A 16023-nucleotide genomic window follows, 5' to 3' on the forward strand; every position below is an offset into this window, starting at 1 on the left:
AGGTGTCCATTGGGAGTGATTAAAGTGTTCTAAAATTCACGGCAGCGATGGTTGCACAACTCTAAAAAACACTGAATTTTACACGAGTAAATTTTCTGACGTGTGACTTACATTTCAATAAAGCTGTTATCTAAAAATGACTTCCCTAGCCTTAGCTGGCTTGGCTCAGTGGCTAGAGCGTTGGCCTGCGGACCGAAGGGTCCCAAGTTCAATTCCGGTCAAGGCCACGTACCTTGATTGCAGGCTACTGCCTGGCCTGGGCCCTGGTCAGGGCGCATGCAGGAGGCAACCAATGGATGTGTTTCTCTCACATCGATGTTTCTCTCCGTCTTTCCCTCTCTCGTCCACTCTCTCTAAAAATCAATGGAAACATATCCTCGGGTGAGGATTAAACAACAACAACAACAACAGATCACAAAGCTTAAGCATACCAATGAAGTATCTAAAAGAGGTTTTTTTTTTTCCTTTTTTTAAGTTTCAACACAATGTTCTTAGGGGAAAAGTTCTCACGTTTTCCCAGAACTCCATGGCCCACACTCTTGCCCACGTTGGCCAACAGAACTTGCCAAAATGTTGTCGTCAAGGAAATTTTCTAGGTAATCCATGGGGCCAGGAGGATTCTTTTTCTTTTTAAGACCATCAAGGTTTTGTTTAAAAAAAAAAAAAGGGTCAGTCAAGGGCGGTTCAACATCAACCAACGGAACAAACCACACGGGTAAAACAGAGGGGGGGGAAAAAACACGTGATCATCTCAATGGACCCGGAAAAGCATTCAAGAAAACCCAGCAGCCTCTCCTGATTAAAACACTCGGAAAACTAAGAACAGAAAGGAACTTCAAAGTCACAACGCACATTTATGAAAAATGAATATCTACTCAATAGTGCAAGACTACCATGCTTGCCCCCTAAGACCAGGAATAAGACAGGGGTGACCACTCTCACCTCTGCTATCCAACTAGGTATATTCCAAAAGAACCGAGAATAGGGACACACAAATACATGTACACACGTGTTCATAGCATAAACTTTCCAACTTTCGGAGGCCCAAGCCTTGCCCTCACCCTGGCACCACCGACAGTTGGGGCCGGAGAATCCTTTGTGGAGGGGGCTGTCCCGTGCATGGTAGGATGTGGAGCGGCATCCCTCGCCTCCACCCACTAGAGGACAGTAGCTCACTCCCTTTAGCTGTGACAACCAAAAAGGTCTCCGGACGTGGCCAACTATCCCTGGGGAACAAAATTGCCCTCGGGCGCCCTAGCTGGTTTGGTTCAGTGGATAGAGCATCCGCCTGCAGACGGAAGGGTCCCGAGTTTAATTCCAGTCAAGGGCACATGCCCGGGTTTCCACCTCAGTCCCCAGTAGGGGGCGTGCAGGAGACAGCTGATCAGTGATTCTCATCATTGATGTTTCTCTCTTTCTCTCTCTCTCTTTCTTCCTTCCTCTCTGAAATCAATTAGAATACATTTTTTAAAAATTGCCCTCGGGTGAGAATCAGTGGTCTAAACTCTCCCGCCTACTCCCTCCCTCCCGCTTCTGGCCCCTGAGGTGAGGTGGGAGCTTCTGGGAACAGAGTCTATTTCTTACTCGTTTCTTGCACAGAATAAGTCCTCAAGGAAAGCTTAAGAAACGTCAGAGTCCTGAAACCCGGGCTTACAGTTGTCCTCAGGACAAATTTTGAAATGAGCAATTGGCAGGTGGCATCACCGAAAAACGCTGCCAAGGCTATGCTGGCTTCCCCAGAGGCTCCAACAGGTTGCAGTCCGACCCACTTCCTCCCTGGGCCGGAGGGCATGGTGGGGGCAGAAGGGCCACTCCTGCTCTCACGCCCTCTGCTGGCCACACCGGCCAAGCACCTTCACAACCCCCGAGCCCACCCCGAGACCAGGCTCTTTGCTCAGCCGGCCTCGGACTGCCTGCCACGCTCACCAGCGAGTCCAGACCTCCGTCCTGGTAACACTGACGCACAGTCACTGGTCTCCCGTGGCCAATCCCCTGGTCCCTTGGGGATATGAACCGTCTGTCATTCATTTCTGGACCCTTGTGCCCGGCTTGGTGCTCGGTGCCCAGTCGTTGCTCAAAACGTGAGTATCGAATGAATGACAAGTCCATGCGCACACACTCAGCACCAACGGACGGCCTGAAGTGAGCTGGGATTTGGATTTTAGGGCCCCGTTTCTGGGACGGTGTCAGGAACGCCCCAGGAACGAGCGGGGTGTCTCAGTGGCGGTTCTGAAGCTGAGTGCCAAGCAGGACACCTTATCCCAATGTGGCCAAGTTTAGGCACATTTAAAATGGGCATGTCTGAAATTGTGAGCGCTAAGAAACAGTGAAAATAGTGCATGAAGTTGAAATGCTGAGCAAACCAGAGCAGCATCAAGGAAAACATGTGCTACAAGGGGGATTGGGACTTAGGAATCCTGAGAATACATTCTTTTTAAAAAAAAAAAACACAACATATTTTTATTGATTTCAGAGAGGAAGGGAGAGGGAGAGATAGGAACATCAGTGATGAGATAGAATCATCCATCGGCTGCCTCCTGCACCCTCCCCCCCTCCCCCTCCCGGATGGAGCCTGCAACCCGGGCATGTGTCCTAACCAAGAATTGAGCTGTGACCTCCTGGTTCATTGGCCAACCCTCAACCACTGAGCCACGCTGGCCGGGCTTGAGAATACATTCTTTACATGGATTCCCAAGTTTTGCATTAGGCAAGCTCTTTGGGAATTTGCTCCGGAAATCCTGGCTGTGACTGTGGGTGGAAGGATGAATAGGTCGGTGGGCGCAAAGACAGGGAGTGGGTGGGTGGGCAGCTGGGCAGAGACACACACGCGCGGTGGGGATGGAGGGATGGGGGTGAAGCTGCCAAGCTTACCTTGGCGCCCTCTCTTACTCTGCAAATCCGTGAAGACCTGCTGTTATTCCGACAGGAGCCAGTGCAACTAACACCCCAAAACCTGCCTTGTGAGAGCTACCTGCACGAAAAACCCCAGGGTCCCTCCATTTTCTTTGGAGAGCAATGACAGGACCCTAAGGCCACCGCACGAGTAAGCACCTGGGGCCAAATGGGGGAACTGTTTGAGAAAGCTCCCAAAGAAACTGAGTCTCAGTTTCCTCATCTGTAAAATGGGGATGCCAATTCTTGCCCCATTTCCCCGCCTCACAACTGCGCTTCCAATAACACATAAACATGTACAGCACTTACACATACAGAAACCATCGCGAGGAGAGAGTGCCTTCAAGCTTCCAACCCTTGGAACAACTTGATGGGAATTGTTACTGCTGCTGCCGCTACTTTAGTCCCATTTCACTGTTGGCAAACTGAGGCACGGGGAAGCTCAGCACCTTGAGTTCGCTCACATCCAAGCCCAGCACCCACACCTTTCCCCCTGCCCCACCCCCACGCTGGATGTCAATTCATTCCATAAAGTGGAGAGGTTACTACGAGCACATGGATACGATCGTAAAACCAGACGCCTGTCTGTCACGTAGAAGAAGGAACCGCACAGCGGACCGGCACTGTCGTGTAGGATCCCTGTGCCTGCAGTTTGAATCCACGGGCAGGACAGGCTCCCCGTGCCGCGCTGTGGCCCTTCGCGGAGATAACCCAGCTGACCCAAAGACCAAGCACCAGCCAACGCTATTTTTATTCCTTGCAAACCGAACCCAAAGCAACAGCTGCCGGGTGCCAAGAGCAATCATGGCCCTGGCCACACGAATGCAGGCCACGGCGCGGCTCCAAGCAGTGCTGGCCAGCAGCCAGCCGAGGGCTGGAGAGAGAGGAGGGTTCCCAGCTCTCTTCCCCCCCACACCCCCCTACCCCCACCCCCAACCCCCATCCCTGGCAAGGTCTTTGAGGGAGAAGGGGAGAGTGGCAGCGGCCAGCCGGCACTCCCAGCTCCCACTCGGACTTTGCCTCCCACCAAGAGGACCTCCCGGGACTTGCTGCCTGCCACTTACCATGACCGTGGACACAGCCACCAGCGGCACCCCGTCCGGGTCTGACAGGCGCCCGCTGTGACTAAGGGAGCCCAGCCCACGCCGTGTCACCTTTCAGCAGGAGGCCGGTGGCGCGCATCAGGCCACGGGGGAGGAGTTTGGACGGCCGGTGCCCCAGCGCGGGGACGCTTTCTCCCAAGTCAGCTGCGCCGCACATGTTCTTGTTTGTCACCCGCCAACAGAGGCCACTTGGGAAGGTCCCTGCTCAGCCCTCACCTGGCCTCGGGCTCAGGTACTTAAGAGGCTATCTGCGCTCTCTCTCGGGGCTCGCCGGCCCACGGGGCCACCTCCCTCCGGCTTGCCACATTCCTGTACTTAGGCCTACTTCTCAGCTCATGCAATCACCCTCCTTGCCCAACTCTGTGTCTGTCGCCGAAGTGAAACGCTCCCAGGATCACGAGTGCCCGGTGTAGACAGGGAAACCAGATTGAGGCAGCCGCCTGTTCCTCTGTGGGTGTCGGTCAGACACCTGCCTGTGGGGGAGGCGGGGAGGGGCGGTGTCTCAGCAGACCCTGGGTTTGGCCAAGTTGGGCAAGGCGGAAAGAGAAGCAAAAGCATCAGGAGGAAGAGTGGGTGGTTAGGGACCCTCCTGCTGGCAGGTGACGAACGCCTTCTACGAATTCACAGATAATTAAGGAGAAAGGAACAAACAAGCGGACTGGCAGCTGCTACCCGCACCTGTACTCCGGCCCTAGGGGCCAGCGATGTCACAGGTGAGTATTTCCCAAAAAGACGCCTTCTCCAAACCACAGCCTGAAAGGGGGAACCCTTGGCAAGCCCGGTGTCCCTGTTTTATAGGTGAACAGAGGCCAGAGGTCACACATGAAATGAGTGACACAGCCACGCCTAGCACCAAGGTCCCGGCTTCGGGCCGGGGCTCCTTCTACACGGAGGCGCCCGTCTCAGCCAATCCCACCGTCCTCGGGCACCTCGACTGGGGCCTTGGAAACTGGCCTGCGTTCACACCGAGGCTCTGCCGCCCACACGCAGGGTGAGCCTTGGGCAAGTTCAGTGCCCTCTCCAAGCCTCAGGTGACTCATCTGCAAAGTCGGATAAGGGCATAGCTTGCAAGATGAGGCTGTCCAGGTTGATGCCATCCCCCACGCAGGGCACTGAGTAGGGCTCATCTTAGCCACGGCCGTGAGCTCGCCCACCTCACAGGATTACTGGATCAACCAAGATCCAATTCGTCCCTGAACACAACGTTCCCCTTCTTGTGCGTCAAAAGGGAGAGAGCGAGGCAGGCGATCAAGCCCGAAACCCGGGCATGTGCCCTGCCTGGGAGTTGAACCATGACCTCCTTGTTCATAGGCCGAGGCTCAACCACTGAGCCACGCCCAGTTGGGCTCTTGTTTTTAAATCTGTGTGTCCACTCCTAAGGAACACAAATGCAACCAAGAAATAAGTAACAAGAGCACTTCTCTAGATTTGGGATTCTTCTCCTGGGAAAGGGTGTGCAAGATACAGGAGAGTTCCGCCCAGATAAAGAAAATGCCTTTCAAATCAACATCTAGCCACTGGAACACCGGAATTGGGAAAAGTCACATCTGGAAGGCAATTCAGAGAGAACTCCTTTCAGGGGTGGAGATGGGTGAGAAGGAGAGCTAAGAGAAGAGGACATCCGCTCTGGGGCTTTGAAGGCTGAATAGGAGTTCACCAGGTCACTAAGGGGGCAGGACGTCTCAAGCAGAATTTGCTCTTGGCACCTTGCTAGATGGTAAGTTAATAACTCTACTGGCTAAAGATGGGGACTCGACCAAAGGTACTAAACCAGGAGCAGCAGTTAGCAAACTGGTTCTATTGCGAGGGATAATCGTTTGTTTTAATACCTTTGCAGCTAAAGAAAATCTGTGACAACTTCCAGGTGACAGTGCAGGGAGGGGTCCCTTGTGTCATCCAAGAACCCCACCGACACCTGCCTGCGCTTGTGGCCAAGGGTGCTGGTGCAAGGTCACACTTCCTGACACCAGAGGACAATGCTTGGGGAGAGCAACCGAATTGCAGTCCTCACCTCTAAGAATAGACTCTGCTCTCTGTTACTCCCTCACTACAAACACTAGGGAGATTAGCCTCGTACGAATAAATAACAACAACGCCGCCCTAACCGGTTTGTGGATAGAGCGTCGGCCTGCGGACTGAAGGGTCCCAGGTTCGATTCCGGTCAAGGGCATGTACCTTGGTTACGGGCACATCCCCAGTAGGGGGTGTGCAGGAGGCAGCTGATCGATGTTTCTCTCTCATCGATGTTTCTAACTCTCTCTCTCCCTTCCTCTCTGTAAAAAAATCAATAAAATATATTTTAAAAACAACAATAACAACGCCTTCCATTATAGCGAGCATCTTGCATCCAGAATCTCATTGACCCCTCATAGCAGCCCTACAAGGGAAGTATTAGTCTCATCTCTTTCACGTTATTATTATCCTAGTTCGCAAATCAGGCATCAGAAAACCCAAGGCCCAGAGAGGGGGAGTGACCTGCTCCAAGTCACACAGCCCGGAGGGACAGGAAAGCCAAACCTGTTCCGCTGGACTCCGGAGCCAGGATGTGTAATAGGTGGAGGCGAGCGGGCTGCTGATCCCATTGGTTAACTGGCTCTCCTCTTAACTGGGTGGAACCAGAGCCCCAGAAATAAGACCCAGGGAGAGCCAGCCGTTCTCAAACTTAGCACATGTCAGAGCATCTGGGCCTCCGGAGAATCCCAGCAAATGCTATTTGCATAAGCAAAACAATCCTGAGCTTTTGTGCCAAATCCCAATCTGCTTGCCCTTAGAGCCCAGCGGGTGTGCAGCTGCAGGGTCAAACCGATGTGGAAAGCAGCTCTGGAGAGGAAAACACAGTGGAGGGAAGTCTGTGAATTTCGGGAAAAGGCTCAGATTACCAAGGCCCACGGTTCTCCCGGAGTGTTGGCCTAGAAAGGTGCGCTCGGGCAGTGCCTGGCACACTGTAGGTGCTCAATGAATGCCCGGAGAGCCAAATCGCATGTTTTTTAAAAACCGATTTGAGAGAGAAAGAAAGAGAGAGAGAGAGAAACATCGATTTGTTGTTCTATGATTTATGCATTCATTGATTGATTCTTGTAGGTGCCCCGACCAGGGACCCAACCCACAACCTTGGTGTATCGGGACGACACTCTAAGCCAGCGGTCGCCAACCGGTGGTCCACGGACCACTGATGGTCCGTGAGGTCTGAAAGGTCGGCGACCGCTGCTCTGAGCAATTGAGCAGCCAGGACAGGCCCCAAACTGAACTTTTGACGGAGGTTGATTTGCCAGCCCAGGCAAAACCGGCCCAAATGGTCCCGGACCAGCCCTGCTTCAGAGAAATGGAAGAGGAGTGGGTCTGTCTCGAAGGCTAATCGGGCTCACCGATTCCTCTAACGTCTCATGAGAGTCGTCCCTGCAGATACTGCTGCCGTGGACTGTCCTGGGCCCCCGCCCCCCTCGCAGATGGAATTCCATCCTCCTCCCCTTCTATCCCTTCTGTGCCGGAACCTGCCTTCAACCAGTCACTCATTCAGCGCTTGGTAATTCCCAAAGCACCTGCCAGGCGTGGCACCAGCTGCTGGAGACACGGAGCGGACGGCGCAGGGATGGCCCTGCCCGCGTGGGTTTAATCTCACCGCGTAAGATCACAGAGGAACGTGAGGGCACAGCCGGGAGAACTGTCAGAAAGGAGAAGCCTGCCCAGCTGGCGTGGCTCAGTGGTTGAGCATGGACCTATGAACCAGGAGGCCACGGTTCGATTCCCGGTCGGGACACATGCCCGGGTTGCAAGCTCGATCCCCAGTGTGGGGCTGTAGGAGGCAGCCTATTAATGATTCTCTCCCATCATGGGTGTTTCTCTCTCTCTCTCTCTCCCACTCTCTTCCTCTCTGAAATCAAGAAAAAATAAAAAGGAGAAACCTGGGCTGAGCGTGGGACAGGGGCCCGGCCTTGGTCTGCGGGTTCAGGGAAGTGATCTCAAAGCAGGAGGCTTCTGTGGAGAGCGGGAGCGCGGTTCAGCCGGGAGGAGCCGGGCAGGAAGGGGGAGGAAATGGGGGAAGCAGGTGGAGCAGGTATCGGCACAGGCAGCCCCCGTTTCCCAAACCGCCTGTACCACAGCCCCTGCCCCGCCTCGCAGGGGTTACCATTCCAAAGAGGAGGGCCCCTCAGCTCGCCGCTTTGTTGGGAGAGTGGCTATAGGAGACCACAGCCTTAGGACAGCGCGGGGAGACCTGCTAAGGGGGCGTTTCCAACAACACATTATTCCAGTGACTACTGGAGCCTGCTTTTCCATTGACTTTTTTAATTTTTATTTTTACAGAGAGGAAGGGAGAGGGATAGAGAGTTTAGAAACATCGATGAGAGAAACATCAATGAGCTGCCTCTTGCACACCCCCTACTGGGGATGTGCCCGCAACCAAAGTACATGCCCTGGACCAGAATCGAACCTGGAACCCTTTCAGTCCGCAGGCCGACGCTCTATCCACTGAGCCAAACCAGTCAGGGCTCCATTGACTTTTTAGAGAGAGTGGAAGGGAGGGGAAGCGACACACAGAGAGAAACACATCAACTGGTTGCCCCCCCCCCCCCGCATGCACCCCAACCGGGGCGGGAATAGAGCCTGCAACCGAGGGACGTGCCCTTGACCAGAATCGAACCCGGACCCTTCAGTCCGAGGGCCGACGCTCTATCCACTGAGCCAAACCGGCCAGGGCTCATGACCCACTTACTTCCAAAGAGAAAGAAGAGCGTGTTGGGGTTGTCCTTCCATGTCACTCTTAACCATGATTGAATCTGATTGGAAAAGGGGGGAGGGGGGGAGGTTTCAGTGAGTCCAAGCAGAGTGGCACAAAACCCCGGTCTCCGGAGTGTGGCTGTGTCCGGGGCCCAGCGCAGGTGAGGGAGCTCAGGTGCGCTGGGCCCAGAGAGGTCAAGTGCAGCCCTTCTGGCCTGAGGCTAACCGGGGTGGGTGGAGACTCTGCTGTCTGTCACCTGAGGGGCCTGGGCCTATCACGGAACTCCTCTGAACTTTGATTTCCTGGTCTGGGGAGTGGAGTAAGTAATACCCCCCCCACCCCCCAGGACCGTCCTCGTGTGTAAACGCCTGGCAGGTGCCAACTTCTCAATACTGGAGACCTCAGGTTTCCTGCTGTGCCCGCCTGGCCTGTCCGGTACAAGGAGTTCTGGGTCCCGGGGACAAAGGGACAGGGCCCCTTGTGCCACGGGGATGAGTTCGTTCCCTGGTATCACACAGGGCTCTGCTAGAACAGCATCTGACCTGCGCACGAAGCCTGCAGATAAGATGCGAGGTTTCTGGCCCTGCTCCGGGGGTTCCCTACGCACAGGTGCACGCTCCTCAGAAGGTCGGGATCCCCGGGTGGAAATTCAGAAGAAGTGTGAGAGCAAGGGATCCCGGCATTTCGACGGGGATATAAGATGGTCTGAAAAGTTCCATCTCAGGGGACAATGTTTATTTCGCCATAAAGATGGCGTGCCTTGTGTAATGGAACACGTTCCTACCTCAGGTCTAAAGGTGGTCAAACTGGGAGGGAGTTTATCTGGGCAGGAGCAAATAAAACGCCTTTGCATAAACACAAAACGCCTTCCCCCCAGCGTTTCAAATATAGGGCATGCGGGCATCTCAGACTACCTCGGCTGAGAACTGGCTGGGTCTTTCCATTTAAAACTTGGAGAAGCCAGTAAAGAAATCACATCTTGCCCTAACCTGGCTCAGTGGATAGAGCGTCGGCCTGCGGACTGAGGGGTCCCAGGTTCGATTCCGGTCAAGGGCATGTGCCTTGGTTGCGGGCACATCCCCAGTAGGAGGTGTGCAGGAGGCAGCTGATCGATGTTTCTCTCTCATCGATGTTTCTAACTCTCTATCCCTCTCCCTTTCTCTCTGTAAAAAAATCAATAAAATATATTTTAAAAAAAGAAAAAGAAATCACATCTTGTAAAGGCCTCCCAAGACACTGTTAGAAGGAAAACTTTTCTTTCTTTCTTTTAAAAAATATTTTTATTGATTTCAGAGAGGAAGGCCGAGGGAGAGAGAGAGAGAAACAGCAATGATGAGAAAGAATTGTTGACCGGGAATTGAACCGTGACCTCCTGATTCATAGGTCAACACTCAACCACCGAGCCATGCCGGCCCGGCAGAAGGCAAACATTTCTAAAACAACATTTAGACCTTTCCGTTTTCAAATGGAAAGACCCGCTTCCTGGGAAGTCCCCTCAGTGCTGGATAAATCTGGCTGCTGGGTCACCCTACCTATAGGGAAGCCCATTTATGTTCCAATAATCACCATGATCCGTGTGGAAGACATAGTTTATGGACCAGAGAATGCCAAGAATCGGAGGCCTTTGGGGAGACAGGGTCTGGGAAGTTTTAGCACAGCACCTCCCTCAGGAGGAGGGCGACGCAAGGAGACACCCCGATTTCCTCTGTACTGTTTCAATCTCTTGAAACAGAAGTTTGGGGGACAGAAACATCAACTAACCAACCACAGAACAGCCTTCTAGGTAAACCTAAACCCTAAAGCATTTCGGCACGTGGAACGAATGAGCAAGCACCGGATTCCCAGCAACATCACCATTTATAGACGCAAAGAAAGACCCCTCTCCTCCTTCACCTGTTCCATTCAGAGCCCTTTGGATCAGCTTCTCCCACACAGAACAGAGCTGCTGCCCCGGGAGAGCCCGCGTGTGCCCCCCTGCACAGGGGCCGCCGTCCCTACGCACTGAATGCCCGGTCGCTTGGCCGCTGGCGTGAAGTCCCTGACCCCCAGGGAGGGGCAAGCTCACTTACCCCTTCTCTCTCGGCCTTTTCTTCCCCCATGTCCTCCCAACTGTGTGTACTCAGGCTCACATTCTCCAGGGTTCTCGTTTGCGGAGGGCCCCCCCGAGCCTAAGCCGGCTCGGCTCGCTGCTCCCTGCCGTGACTGCCAATGTCACTTTTAGATGAACTGGCCCTTGCCAGTTTAAAAATATCCCGGGTGCTCTTAACCTTCAAGGCACCGAAGAGCAATAACAACCCCGGCGCAGCGGGACAGGATCTCTCGGCGGAGCGTTGGTTTCCACCTCTCAATTCCGCCCGCAAGCTTGCTCTGCTGCAAAATTCGCAGGCGCCTAAGCCGCCGGGGATCTAAAGTCCAAGCTGTCGTAAGCAATACAAAGCCATGCTGGCCCTCCTCTGACATGCTGTACACAGGCTGCTGGACACTGGAGAAATGGCTTCTGGATCAAGCCCCGTGAATGGGCTCAGGGGATCGCTATTGAAAGATCACCTGGCTTCTCTCCCCAGGGTGCGGGGGGAAGGGGGGGGGCGGGGGGGGAGGTGGAGGGGAGCCAGAAAAGGAGGGGGGAGATCTGGGTTAAACCTTCTCCATGCAAATACCACTCAAGGAAACAAACGTTTCCCATTTCTGGGGACTTGGGGAAAGAAAAACAAACCCCAAAGAGCTCCATTCCCACCGGAGGGGCCGGGGGCTGGGGGCCGGCTGGCTCTGGCTGGGGCTGGGAGGAGAAGCCCAGCATCCCCGGCAGTTACAGAATGTCCCAGCAGCATGTGGGACAAAGGTCATCTTCAGGTCCAAACTGGAGCCTGCGGGGAGGCCACACAAAAGGGCATTGTACTCTGTAAACCAGGAGGCAAGTGGGGAAAAAACGGCTGTAAGAGCTGAGCTTAGGCAAAAACAGTTTACCTGGTGGCTGGGACTGGTGCAGCCGGGAGCCACTAGTTCACGTGTGGCTTGTTTTCCAAGAAGTGGACTTCGTGGGATCGTGGGATATCTCCACGGCACTGATAAGCAGGACGAGCAGGGCCTCCTGGGTCCTCTTGAAGCCTCGGGGTCATCCGCTGTCACCTGGAATAGTGCCACATTCGTGTTATAGGCGTTGAGGATAAAGCACTACGGGTGGAGGAGGGCTTAGCCCAGGGCCTGCGTCCCCGAGGTCTTGATCATCCGCAGCCCCTGTGACTGCGGTTAGGTTATTTATCAAGGCTACTTCACTCTCAAGTGGCTCATGCGATCCTTTCAAAGAGGCAGCTCTCCAACCACAGACACGTCCTCCTGCGTTTCCTGGGAAAGCCATCTGTGAGCCGAGGGGAACACGTTAGACTCCATTTAAATTCCCAGGGACAGCAAATAATGATCGTCTGGGCAGAGCGTCAATAGTGACAAGACGATTGGGCTGTGAAATCGGGTTGCCGTGGGTTTGAATCCGAGCCCTGCTACCTGTGGCTCTGGGCAGCGGGCCCAGCCGGTGTCCTCATCCAACTACTTCATCACACGGGAGAGAAAATGAAATGGAACAATAGTCAGTGAGCGGCTGGCATAGTGGCTCGCTCACAGCAGGCACTTCATAAAGTCGAATCCAACTCCTTGCTTTCAGAAAGATTAGAAAGCCCTCGCCGGCTTGGCTCAGTGGATGGAGCGTCAGCCTGCGGACTGAGGGGTCCCAGATTAGATTCCAGTCAAGGGAGGCACGTACCTCGGTTACAGGCTCGATTCCCCCACCCTGGTCAGGGGGCTTGCAGGAGGCAACCAATTGGTGTGTCTCTCTCACATCGATGTTTCTCTCTCTCTCTCTCTCTCTCTCTCTCTCTCTCTCTCTCTCTCTGTCTCTCCCCCTCCCTTCATTATCTCTAAAAAAAATTAATGGAAAAATATCCTCAACAAAAAAAAATCAATAAAGGGAAAAAAGAAAAGATTAGAAACACTTCACACTCTCACTAAACACACACACACTCAAACGAAGAATTCTTTCTGGTGGCTCAGCTCTCCCTTGACACGCTCTCTTTAAGGCACAGGTGTTTTCTAGAAGACAATGGAAAGCTTGAAACCAAAGTTATTCACCAACTTTCCCCATCAAACTTAAGAATATTAATAGAAAAAAATGTATTTCTTTAAACACAGATTCAGAAAGTCTTATATATCATTGGCCAAAAATAAAAATAAAAAAAAAATCACCTGGCCACATGTTAAGACGTTGCCAGTCCTGCTGCAAACCGGCCCCTTTATAAACAGGCCATGTCTCCTCCTCCTCCTCCTCCTCCTCCTCCTCCTCCTCCTCCCCGGGGCCAGTGAAGTCAGAATTTCTGGACTGGCCCGGCATTAATATTCTTTAAAGCTCCCCCAGGTGACTCTGTAGTGAAGGTTGAGGAACGCTAATGGTTTGTTTGAAGCCTCCGGACCCCCCTCTCCATCACCCCAAATACAAGGACACAAGGAAACACACAACTGAGTAGCCAAGTACTGATCGCCTGGTCTGTCCCACTCTCCAAACTCTGCAAACACGCTTCCAAAATGTCCGCTGAGAGAATCAACAGGTGACTTCAGGCTGAGAGACGCAGATTAAAAGTGTCAGGACCTGCCCAGCCGGCCTGGCTCCATGGTTGAGGTTCGACCTATGAACTAGGAGGTCATAGTTCTATTCCCAGTCAAGGCACATGCCCAGGTTTGGGGCTCGACCCCCAGTGTGGGGTGTGCAGGAGGCAGCCGATCGAGGATTCTCTCTCATCACTGATGTTTCTACCTCTCTCTTCCTCTCTGAAATCAATAAAAACATATACTTTTTTAAAGTGTCAGGACCCTAAATAGGAAAAGAGGCCTCCCCAGCAGGTTTGTTCCAGTCTTTTCTCAGCTGGAGTCACCACCAGTCAACACCCCCAGGACCCTCCAAAGTAACCCAGAGCTCATACCTCGTACATCTCTAAGGTTTGACAAAGATTAAAAAAAAGCCACTGCCACACACAGACACACCAAAAAGCTCACTTTTCCAATTCAAAACCCTTCCTAAGACTTTTTTTTATTATTGATTTTTTACAGAGAGGAAGAAAGAGGGAGAGTTAGAAACATCGATCAGCTGCCTCCTGCACACCCCCTACTGGGGATGTGCCCGCAACCAAAGTACATGCCCTTGACCGGAATCGAACCTGGGATCCTTTAGTCCGAAGGCTGACGCTCTATCCACTGAGCCAAACCGGTTAGGGCTCCTAAGACTTTTTAATGCCAGGAGCAAACCGCAGCAGGAAAGGGAACTTCAAAAGGGAAAAAGATGGGTGATCTTATTTACTAAGAAGCGAATTAACAACACACTGAAGCCTCTGACTAAAACAATTCACAGGCCCCTACCTTGGCCCTCTGGACTCCGATCACAGATAAGTGACTTTGGCAGGATTGTTTTATAACTTGGGGTTCCCAGGACATTTTGCATAACTGACTTCCTTGTGTTCCCAAAAGCCCTCAGCAGATCCTCTGCTCCTTGCCTGAGAGGGGAGATAGGAATCATTGTTGGCCAGGTTCTCCCACGTGAGCCACACAGAACCGCCTGGATGGCGGTGGGGGGGGAGGGACACAGCCATTGGGCTCCGTCATTGCTGGCGTCTGAGTAGGACCCCCTAGAACAGGGGGCTGCAAACTATGGACCAGGCCATCTGTTGTCCTGTGGCTCCTGAACTAAGAGTGGCTTTTACATTGATGAAATGCTTGGAAAAAAAAAAAGATTTCATGACACATGCAAATCCTATTAAATTCCAATTTGGGGTCCATAAACATTTACTGGGACACGGCCACACCTGTTTGCTTCCATTCTGCACGTGGCAGCTTCCTCTACAGCAGAGTAGGACTGAGGTAGGATGGCCGTAAAGCTTAAATATTTACTATCTGACCCTTTATAGAAAAGGCACTCAGGCCTCAGGCCAAGATTGCCCTTCATGGTGGCCTACTCAGTGCTATCATCGCAACAAATCCGAAAACACGTGAAAAAAACGTACCACCACACGGCCAAAAGTTCATCACAAACCAGCCTTGTGCGTAAAAGATCAGTGATGAAATTTGTATTTTTTTTGGAGAGGAGGGGGAGGAGTAATAGACCATGTAAGAGGCTTTCTCTGTGTTCTGTTTAAAGCGCCACTATACTTAGAAGATTCACTATATTTTTAAAACAAGTTTGCTTTTTGAATCCTTTATGGTTACTCAGAGCTTCCTGCTTCCTCCCTTTTCTCATAGCCCCACAGAAATATTAACCCCTCCCCTGGTTCCTCCCTTGGCTAAGGGGACCCATTGTCAGGCCGAGAGGACCCCAGGTCACCAGAGGGCAGATGAAGAATGCATCTTTGTTCTGCCTGCTTGCTGATGGCAGAACGTGGGATGGCAAGCCCTCCTCTTCAACCATAAGAAAACTAAGACGTGGAGGGGGATTCTCAAGCGAAAGGTTCCCAACGCCCTGCTTTCCTAAGAAAGGTCTCTGCACCCTCGCTGGATACATTCTTTCTAACGCTCTTAAATACAGGCAATGAGTGACCAAGCCCTCCTGACCCCTTTTACTTCCTTCTGCATCTGACACCAGGAGTGTCCACCCAGTCTCTCATCTTTCTTTGTTGTTGTTTTGTTAATCCTCATCCCGAGGACATTTTCCCATTGATTTTTAGAGGGAAAGGCAGAGAGAAACATCGGTGTGAGAGAAGCACATGGATTGGTTGCCTCTGGCCCCGGAGGAGGAGGAGCCTGCAACCCAGGTGCCTGCCCTTGACCCGGAATCAAACACGGGACCCTTTGGTCCTCAGGCCGAGGCTCTATCCACTGAACCAAACCGGCCAGGGCCAGCCTCTCATCCTGATGGGCCAGCCGCCTCTCCAGCTCTGCGGGCAGGTCAGTGGGCTAGGGCCTATGTTTGCCCAGCGTCCTGGCCTCACACCTCAACCTCAGATTTCCTGGAAAGTTTGCAAACACGAGCAGAGGGAGGCTGGGGAAGCTCCCCGCGCAGTGTCCCAAGGTTTGGCAGGACGCAGCCCTGACAGGCCAACGCCAAGTTCTCCGCAGAAATGTTTTCCAGCTGAAATGGGCCCTTTTGGAGTCTCGGCGGACCCTGACCCCGGCCAGCCTCCCCACAGCGCTGGAGTAGGGCCCGCCTGGACTCGGAGACCCCTGGCCACCGTCCTGCCTTCGCCCCTCCCTGGAGGAACCCCGCCCAACGCTTACCCAGGCCCTGCAGACGGGTGGGCGGCTCCATCGGGGCGGACGGAGGGGGGAGGGGCAAAGGCGGAG

At 53.2% G+C, this 16023-nt stretch overlaps 1 protein-coding gene across 1 annotated transcript in view; it reads right to left on the minus strand.

The window, feature by feature from the left end:
- The window catches only part of ACACB (acetyl-CoA carboxylase beta), a 91636-nt gene extending 75627 nt beyond the window's left edge, over nucleotides 1–16009 (minus strand). The window contains exons 1-2 of the mRNA XM_079763014.1: nucleotides 15958–16009; nucleotides 11677–11838 (exon numbers count right to left, since the gene is read on the minus strand). The gene's annotated coding sequence lies outside the window, so the exon portion shown is untranslated. The remainder of the gene's footprint in view (nucleotides 1–11676; nucleotides 11839–15957) is intronic.
- Between the last annotated feature and the right edge of the window lie 14 nt (nucleotides 16010–16023).

Source organism: Cnephaeus nilssonii (assembly GCF_951640355.1).
Source record: "Cnephaeus nilssonii genome assembly, chromosome: 22".
Lineage (NCBI taxonomy): Eukaryota > Metazoa > Chordata > Mammalia > Chiroptera > Vespertilionidae > Cnephaeus > Cnephaeus nilssonii.